The following is a 9,767-nucleotide window of genomic DNA, read 5'->3' as shown; positions in this document are numbered from 1 at the left end:
TAGTATCTTCCACAGCAGTCATCTCAGTATCATCGACGTAAACATTAGTATCTTCCACGGCAGTCATCTCAGTATCATAGATGTAAACATTAGTATCTTCCACAGCAGTCATCTCAGTATCATAGACGTAAACATTAGTATCTTCCACAGCAGTCATCTCAGTATCATCGACGTAAACATTAGTATCTTCCACAGCAGTCATCTCAGTATCATCGACGTAAACATTAGTATCTTCCACAGCAGTCATCTCAGTATCATCGACGTAAACATTAGTATCTTCCACAGCAGTCATCTCAGTATCATCGACGTAAACATTAGTATCTTCCACAGCAGTCATCTCAGTATCATAGACGTAAACATTAGTATCTTCCACAGCAGTCATCTCAGTATCTTCGACGTAAACATTAGTATCTTCCACAGCAGTCATCTCAGTATCATAGACGTAAACATTAGTATCTTCCACAGCAGTCATCTCAGTATCATAGACGTAAACATTAGTATCTTCCACAGCAGTCATCTCAGTATCATAGACGTAAACATTAGTATCTTCCACAGCAGTCATCTCAGTATCATTGACGTAAACATTAGTATCTTCCACAGCAGTCATCTCAGTATCATAGACGTAAACATTAGTATCTTCCACAGCAGTCATCTCAGTATCATCGACGTAAACATTAGTATCTTCCACGGCAGTCATCTCAGTATCATAGATGTAAACATTAGTATCTTCCACAGCAGTCATCTCAATATCATCGACGTAAACATTAGTATCTTCCACAGCAGCCATCTCAGTATCATAGACGTAAACATTAGTATCTTCCACAGCAGTCATCTCAGTATCATCGACGTAAACATTAGTATCTTCCACAGCAGTCGTCTCAGTATCATCGACGTAAACATTAGTATCTTCCACAGCAGTGGTCTCAGTATCATCGACGTAAACATTAGTATCTTCCACAGCAGTCGTCTCAGTATCATAGACGTAAACATTAGTATCTTCCACAGCAGTCGTCTCGGTATCATCGACGTAAACATTAGTATCTTCCACAGCAGTCGTCTCAGTATCATAGACGTAAACATTAGTATCTTCCACAGCAGTCATCTCAGTATCATCGACGTAAACATTAGTATCTTCCACAGCAGTCGTCTCAGTATCATCGACGTAAACATTAGTATCTTCCACAGCAGTCGTCTCAGTATCATAGACGTAAACATTATCTTCCACAGCAGTCATCTCAGTATCATAGACGTAAACATTAGTATCTTCCACAGCAGCCATCTCCGTATCATCGACATAAACATCCATATCTTCCACAGCAGCCATCTCAGTATCCTTAACATAAACATTAATAAAGCATTATAGTTTGATATGGTTTGTCTCTATGTCCCCGCCCAAATCTCAGGTCGAATTATAATTCCCATGTATCAGGGAGGGCCCTGTTGGGAGGCCATTGGATCATATAGGTGAATTTTCCCTTGCTGTTCTCGTGATAGTGAGTTCTCACAAGATCTGAGGGTTGAAAAGTGTGTGGCACTTCCCCCTCTGGTACATGCGCTCTCCTTTCCCTGCCACCATGTGAAGAAGGCACTTGCTTCCCCCTCACCTTCCACCATGGTTGTAAGTTTCCCGAGGCCTCCCAGTCATGCTTCCTGTTAAGCCTGTAGAACTGTGAATCAATTAAATCTCTTCATAAATTACCAAGTCTCAGGTACTACTTCATAGACGTATGAGAGTGGACTGATTTGTAATCCCAACAACCAATAAATGTGTTACCTTGTCAAATCTAATTTCACAAATTGATTATATTAAGAGCATTGATTAATTTTTTCTTTATGTCTCCTTGAAATTAGATCATTTCCAGGTTTAGGTGTGCCTCCCAGCAAATAAATTCTGTTTTCAGAACAGCATTACCCCCTGTATTTTCAGAAAAAGATACTTTCATGAACACTGTTTAAACCTGCAAGAATGTGGCTGCACCTGCGGGATCGCGTGTGGCCCCAAACACTGCAATAGCAATACCTTTTCCTTTCTTTCTGCTTGAAATAACCCAGAGCATAGAAGCTGATGGCATCTGGGAGCAGGTGCTGCTTTTTTTTTTTTTATTGCATTTTAGGTTTTGGGGTACATGTGAAGAACATGCAAGATTGTTGCATAGGTACACTGTTTGAAACCATTCAAGTTATTGGATTAATTTTTAGAGTACCTTAGAAATTTACAAAAAAATCCCAAGACTTTTTATCCAGGGGTGTGCTAGTAAATGCAGCTCCCTCTCTTAACATGTTCTGATTTGTAGTGTTTGCTGGTTTTCATGACATAAATTCTCCCACCATGGCCTATTTGGAGCTACCAATGTGACATCGCTGAACACAGAGATGGAACGAGAATAATTAAAAAGAAAATAATTTTCCACATCAGCATTCTAGAATAGGTTTTTCTTGAGTCCTTATGGTCATATTGTGCATACTTGCTACATGGTTCCCTTAACATGTAAGAGTCAAATACTGTTCTTTTATCTGGGATTTTACGGCTTATAACTTCTCCCACCGGCCGCCTAACTCCACCAGGTCCTTCAATATTTTTATCACACAATTGCATATGGTGATTCTGCCTCTGACCCGTGCTGGCAGTCATATCTGTTTCTACCACATTTTCTGTACTGTGGGGTTCATGTGCCTCATGGCTCACTCCAACCTCTCCTCTACTCTTAAAATGCATCAGTTAAGTTTATCAGCTTACCTTTTTCAACACGTAAATCTAGCATTATTTGCTGAATGTATCTTTTTTATTTCTAGTACTCCTTTGATTTTGTTTTGTTTTAACTCATGTTAAGCCCCAAAAGGGAGAATCTGGAGTACGTTTGAAAAACAAATCGGAATACAGTGCCTCAAAGCCTCTGTTCAAACATCCCACTCCTAAGTGGAGTACAGTTATGAAGCCTAATTTTTTTTTTCTCTGATTCACCAGGCTTCTGTTCTCTGGAGGTAATTATTTATCTTAAGTGTTAACTTTACCTTGATATAATTGTGAATGCAACACACATACATACACATATAGTCAGAAGTCAATGTTTATGTTACACTGATTTTAATAGTCTTGAGTGCTATGGATTTATAAGTTCACAAGAAACTAGAAAATCATACATAGAAGCAATGTGGACTATGAACATTATTTTTTAGAAGTACTATCCTAGAAATCCCCAGAAAACTAAACTATCTCACTATGGTATTAGTCCGAGTTAATTAGGCTTTTTTTTTCTCTTTTTAAATTGTATTTTAAGTTCTGGGGAACATGTGCAGATCTTGCAGGATTGTTGCATAGGTGCACACATGCCATGGTGGTTTGCTGCCTCCATCCCCCCATCACCTACATCAGGCATTTCTCTCAGTGTTATACCTCCCCAGTCTCCCCACCCCCTGCTGTCCCTCCCCTAGGTCCCCACTCCCAACAGACCCCAGTGTGTGATGTTCCCCTCCCTGTGCCTGTGTTCTCATTGTTCATCACCCACTTATGAGTGAGAACATGTAGTGTTTGGTTTTCTTCCTGTGTCAGTTTGCTGAGAATGAGGCTTTCCAGATTCATCCATGTCCCTACAAAGGACACGAACACATCATTTTTTATTGCTGCATGGTATTCCATGATGTATATGTGCCACATTTTCTTTGTCCAGTCCATCATTGATGGGCATTTGGGTTGGTTCCAGGCCTTTGCTATTGTAAACAGTTCTGCAGTGAACATACATGTACATGTGTCTTTATAATAGAACAATTTATAACACTTTGGGTATATACTCAGCAATGGGATTGCTGGGTCAAATGGAATTTCTATTTCTAGATCCTTGAGGAATCGCCACACTGTCTTCCACAATGGTTAAACTAATTTACATTCCCACCAACAGTGTAAAAGTGTTCCTATTTCTCCACATCCTCTCCAGCATCTATTGTCTCCATTAATAAGCGCCATTCTAACTGGTGTGAGATGGTATCTCAATGTGGTTGAGATAACATCTCACTGTGCATGCTCCTTGGGCGCCTGCCTCAGTGCACATGTTCACTGGGCATCTTCCCCTCTACCTCTTTGCCCGCGTGGTGAATGCTTTGGAGCTGTGAGGTCAAGTTCCTGAGGTCTGAATTCTTTCTCTCCTATTGAGATGCAGCAGGTAGGTCCACAGGCCAATCCTAACCTGCTCTGTGAGGCAAATGTTAGGATTTAGAGGCATGTTATATAGGCATTGTTTTAAAAGCCAAAATCTTGCATGAAATAAAATCTAACATGTTGGGTTTGCATTTTCATTTCACCTGATAGTCATATATGTTCACCCTGATTCTATCTTTGAAATCCCCAAATCAAGGCAATTTAAATTGTCTAATGTTTTAATTGGATTATGTTATTATGTGAACTAGAATTACAATGTAATTATTTTAAGTCATTTTACCTCATAATCTTCAAACCCTCTAAACTATGTTCAGAAGAGTTCCCTACAGGTCTTTTTAGGATCTCTAACACTGGATCTAATGCCAATTTTCACATTTTTGTTCTTCTTTAACTCAGTGGGGATGCTGAGGATTTTACACTTCAATTAGATCTTTGCTTTTCTCATGGAAAAGCTTTAGAAAAAGAAACAAGGAATTTCAAGGCAATTCCATTAACTTGCATCAAGAGGGAAAAGAAGCTATGAAAAGCTTACAACTTGGAATAGTATTAATAGCATTATCAGATGGAATGTGAATCATGTAAATTTCACACCTAAAGTAATCTCAAAATAGGGTTTAACTCTGGCCAGCAGTGGACAGGTAGGTGAGGGAAGAGAGTATCTTATAATATCAATACTTTCTATCTTACAAAAATGTAAGTGAAGATAAATAAAATATCAACAATTCTTAAGTGTTTGTTTTGAAACAATTTTTAAAATTTTAATAGAGGGTTCTCCCCATTTATAAACAAGAATTTCCTACAGGTAGACTAGTCCTTAAGTCCCAGGAAAACTTCTTTGGGAGCTGGAGAAGGCAATGGTTATAACAGCCTCTTACGTACAGTGCCCCTTGTCCCTTAAACATCATTTCTCCTTTTTTAAAAAATTAGATTTTAAAAAAATTAAGTTTTATACATATCAGGTACATAAAACATTTGATACAGGCATAACATGTAAAATCACATCAAGGTAAATGGGGTATCCATCACCCGAAGCATTTATCATGCTGCATTTGGCAGCAGCATAATGGCCTGGGCCCATTATGGGTCGAGGGATCAAGATTTTTCCCTGGAATCAAAAATGTGGTAAAGCTTCCAGAGAAAAGGAAAACTCCTATAAGCAATAAGAGTTGATACCTTAGCTTCTAGGATAGAATGATAGAATTTATCCAACCTGAAGAATAGGGAAAAATACTGAAAAAAATGAAGAGCCTCAGGAACTTGTGGAATAATATTGAAAAAGCCAATATCTAGGTAGCAGGAGTCCTAAAGACAAAGAGCAGAGAATGACAGGTAAAAATATTTGAAGAAATGACAGCAGAAACATTTTCAAATGTAGGGAAAGATATAAATGTCCAGATCTAAGAAGCTCAGCAAACCCTAAGTAAGATAAACACGTGAAAATCATGGCGAGGCACATCTTAGACTGGTATCACAGGGCTTAATTTCTCCCTGCTTTGTTTTTTCGGCTTGAATACACATATTGTCATTAAACTAGTTTTAGAAGAGTTGTTTTGAGATAGTATCACAACACGGAACACATAATGGGAGATGGGAGGAAGGCTGGACAGGAGCGTGGTCCAGTGGACAAGAATTTCTCATGTGGGAGGAAGACTGAGAAGCATCCCCATTATCTTTAATACTCCTTTAATCCACAGAGGTATAATTCACAGTGCTAACACTGAACTAGAAGCCAGAAGACCTGGGTTCTGGGTCAGCCACTGAGTTTCTTGTCACTAATATGAAGTCAATTCACATCTCCCCTGGCACTCTAGATGACTTTCATAATATAGTGATACTATTTAAATTAGCTGACAGTTTATAAAGTACTACCAGGAAGCACTGAGGGTTCATGGAGCGATATAGAACTAAACAGGAAGTCCACAGGCTAGAACTTTATTTTGACTAATTGAACACTGCCATCTGCTGCACAGATCTGGGAAATAGCAGGTATTAGATCTCCAGGAGAAAGCAGATTCCTTCAAAATAACAAGTTTGCTTCCTTTATTTCTTGTCCCTTTGACTTCACTTTCCAAGTAAAAAGGCACAATACATCTAGTTCAATTCCTATGAGGTAGCTGTAACAGTTAAAACTGAAATGTCAACTGTAGAGTACATTTGACATTGAAAGAATAATTAGAAAATAACTTGGTTTTGAGGGGGTCATGATTAAGAAATGATATATTGGTTCTATTTGTAGAATTATAGTGCATACAAATCAGCGACCAGTCAGCAAAGAAAACTGAAAACTCGATTCTTTTTGTTGTTGTTGTTCTTTAAGTTCTGGGGTACAGGTGCAGGTTTGTTACATAGGTATTCACGTGCCATGGTGGTTTGCTGCATCCATCCCCCCATCACTTACATTCGGTATTTCTCCTAATGTTATCCCTCCCCAATCTACCCACTCCCTGCTATCCCTCCCCTAGCCTCCCATCCCCAACAGATCCCAGTGTGTGATGTTCCCCTCCCTGTGTCCATGTGTTCTCATTGTTCAACAGCCACTTATGAGTGAGAACGTGCGGCACTTGGTCTTCTGTTCTTGTGTCAGTTTGCTGAGCATGATGGCTCTGTATTCTTTTGCCTTCAGTCTGTTGTCTTCAAAACAAACAAACAGCTTCTTGTGCCTTTCCCTCCCCTCTTTTCTTCCATTATCTTTCTGCTTGCATGCACAAGGTAAGACTTATTTCATAAGAAACAAAATGCCAGTGTTTTCTTAAGCCATAATGTGAAACCAGTGACCCTGTGGCCACATGGCACAGAACACTAAATTTTGGTCCCATGGCTGACATTTGAAGGTGACTAAAAGTAATGCCTGTGAAACATGGTATCTATCTGGGATGGCCATTTGATCTCTGAATAAAAGGAATTTTGTATACTCCACAGAACTCCTACCTATAGTAAATTAATTTTCAGTTTTAAATGTGGGCAAAAAGGCATTTTTTCTAAGATTTTAAAACTAATTCTTATTTTTAAATGGCTTACCAATATTTGTCAGTACATTTTACATGTAGAAACATTTTAAAAATCATTTCTAGCAAGCACTTTGGCATCTCGTCAGCTGTCTACTCCTTGATTTTATCAAAAGATTAAGAGTTTCTTTGAATAAAATAATTTCTCAATTAAGCAGCAGAACATCTATCTTTACAAAGTATGAGGGATGCCAGATGTTGATAAACTTATTCCTGATTTGGACAAAGTAAACTTAACAGATTCTTCTGATGAGCATGTTTTATGAATCCTCCGTTGTGCTCCATTCCATCACATGTGCATTTTTCATGTTAAACTACAATTACTTAAACTCTTCCCCTATCCTTCTAAAGTAATTTTCCAAAGTTGGAGTGTAGTCTTTTCACCGTTAGGCTATGCATTAATCGAAGCTTTCTTTGCACCATGACTTTATAATGTCTAGTATACAATATTTCTACTTCCCACATCTTTGCTTTACACAGTCACCTTGCCCTTCCTCCCACCACATAAGAAAAAAGATGGTCATCCTAACAGGCGAAGTGTACAGGGCGTCTGTGTGTGTTGTGTAGCTTCAGAGTTAGATTGAAATTACCAGGCACAGATTTAGTCTTGTCATTTTGTTTACACGTTGGGGAAAACAATTCAGCTTATTAAACGTTTCATGTAACTGCACTCAAGTTTTGCTAAGCTGGAAACTTGGACCTCTTCTGTGTAGTGACTTTTTAATTACAGTTTTCATAACCTGGAGATCAGACTGTTACTTTCACATGATGTATGTAGTGTCTCATGACTGGAGTTTGCTTTGTTTTACAGTATCTCTACTCCTTGTATTTTTCAAGAGCTATTTTGTAAACAGATGGTGTTTTATCCATTGAAAATGCAATTTAAAAAATGGCACACAGAAAGGTTAAAATAGCCTTGCATAGGCCACTCTGACTTACATGAAAGGGTAGAACTGAACTTTAGAGGTCAGGTAGAATTTGAATAAGCCTCATGGTGAAAGGAAGAGACGGTATGAGGAGAACTAATAGGATCATAGTTAGCAGCCCTGGGGAAAACACTGGCCTGGAGTCAACCCTGAGCACCGCCACTTCCAGCTGTGTGCTGAGGGGAGGTCCCTGCATGAATAATATTGGGATAATAATGGTGCCGACCTCTTAGATTGTGAGATTTAGTGAAAGGAGTTATGTATTGTTTTTAGGACAGCACCTGTTAGTAAGTTGATAACAAATATAAGCTGCTACTGGCGTAACTCAGACTGGGAAGAAATAAAGGAAGTTGATTAAAAATTCACCAGCACCTTTGGAATAAACTCCATATTAGTCCCATTCTCCCAGATAGATTTGGAAGAAGGAAGTGAAAGGACTCAGGTGATGAGATTTTTCAACTTCAGCAGGGTGTAAACACAGAATGACAATAACAGTAACAACTACCTTTCAATGAGACTTTACTGTGCACCAGGTATAGCTCTGGTGTTACATGTATTAACTCATTTAATCTTTATATCAACTCATGAGGTGGGAACTTTTAATATTCCTACTTTATAGATGAGGAAACAGGCATAAAGAGGGGCTGAGTGTATTCAAGGCCATGTGGCCAATGAATGACGTAGCTAGTGTGATAGTTCACTGTTGAGGCTAAGAGATGCCCAGGTGGCCAGTTGGATGTTACTTGTAAGGTCTTTCTGGAAGAGATTGGCATTTGAATCGGTAGACTGAATAAAGATCATCCTCACCAATGTGGGTTGGCATTACCTAATTTCATGAGAGCTAGAATAGAACAAAAGAAAGCAAATTTGCTTTCTTCTTGTGTTGGGATAGCCACCTTCTCCTCTGCTCAGTCATTGGCTCCTTTGGTTCTTAGGCTTTTGAACCTAGGCTGAATTACCACCTGCTTTCCTGGGGCTCCAGGCTGCAGATGGCAGATCATGGGACTTTTTGGCCTCTGTAATTGTGAGTCAGTTTCTTATAATCTTTCTGTATATGTATTAATATATCTCTTATCCATCTACCTACATTCTATTGGTTCTGCTGCTCTGGGGAACCCTAACTAACATGACTGGAATGTAAATCCATGGGAACTTGCCTCACATTTCCAGTGCTTAGTTGCTGTATGAACCGTAGAAAACCAAACCTATCTTCCTGTGGGGGTAGTGGGGGCAGGGAGCTGTAACTATATTATTACAATTCTTTGCATTTAAACTCTGCCAAACTTGTACAGCATCTGGCAACACACAGTGCAGCAGTGAGGATGACCACTGTCACTCTTGTTGCCATCTTGGTTTTGGTGGGTTTTGGCCAACGTCTTTACTGCAACCTGTTTTATCAGCAAGGTCTTTATGACCTGCATCTTGTGCTGACCTCCTGTCTTACCCTGTGACTTAGAATGCCTTAACTTTAACTGTCTGGGAAAGCAGCTCAGTAGGTCTCAGCCTTATTTAACCCAGTTCCTATTCAAGATGGAGTTGCTCTGGTTTAAATGCCTCTGACAAAACTGTTTGCCTCAATGTTGCTTGTTTGCCTCAAAACTATGTGTACAGAAGACACTCCCAATTTGGGTTTCTAGATTGAGCAAATAAAAATAAAGATGCTCAGCCAGGCATGGTGGCTCA

This window comes from Aotus nancymaae, unplaced genomic scaffold, assembly GCF_030222135.1.
Source record: "Aotus nancymaae isolate 86718 unplaced genomic scaffold, 86718_ANA_hifiasm-v0.15.2.pri h1tg000006l, whole genome shotgun sequence".
Lineage (NCBI taxonomy): Eukaryota > Metazoa > Chordata > Mammalia > Primates > Aotidae > Aotus > Aotus nancymaae.
This window is presented reverse-complemented; position numbering follows the sequence as displayed.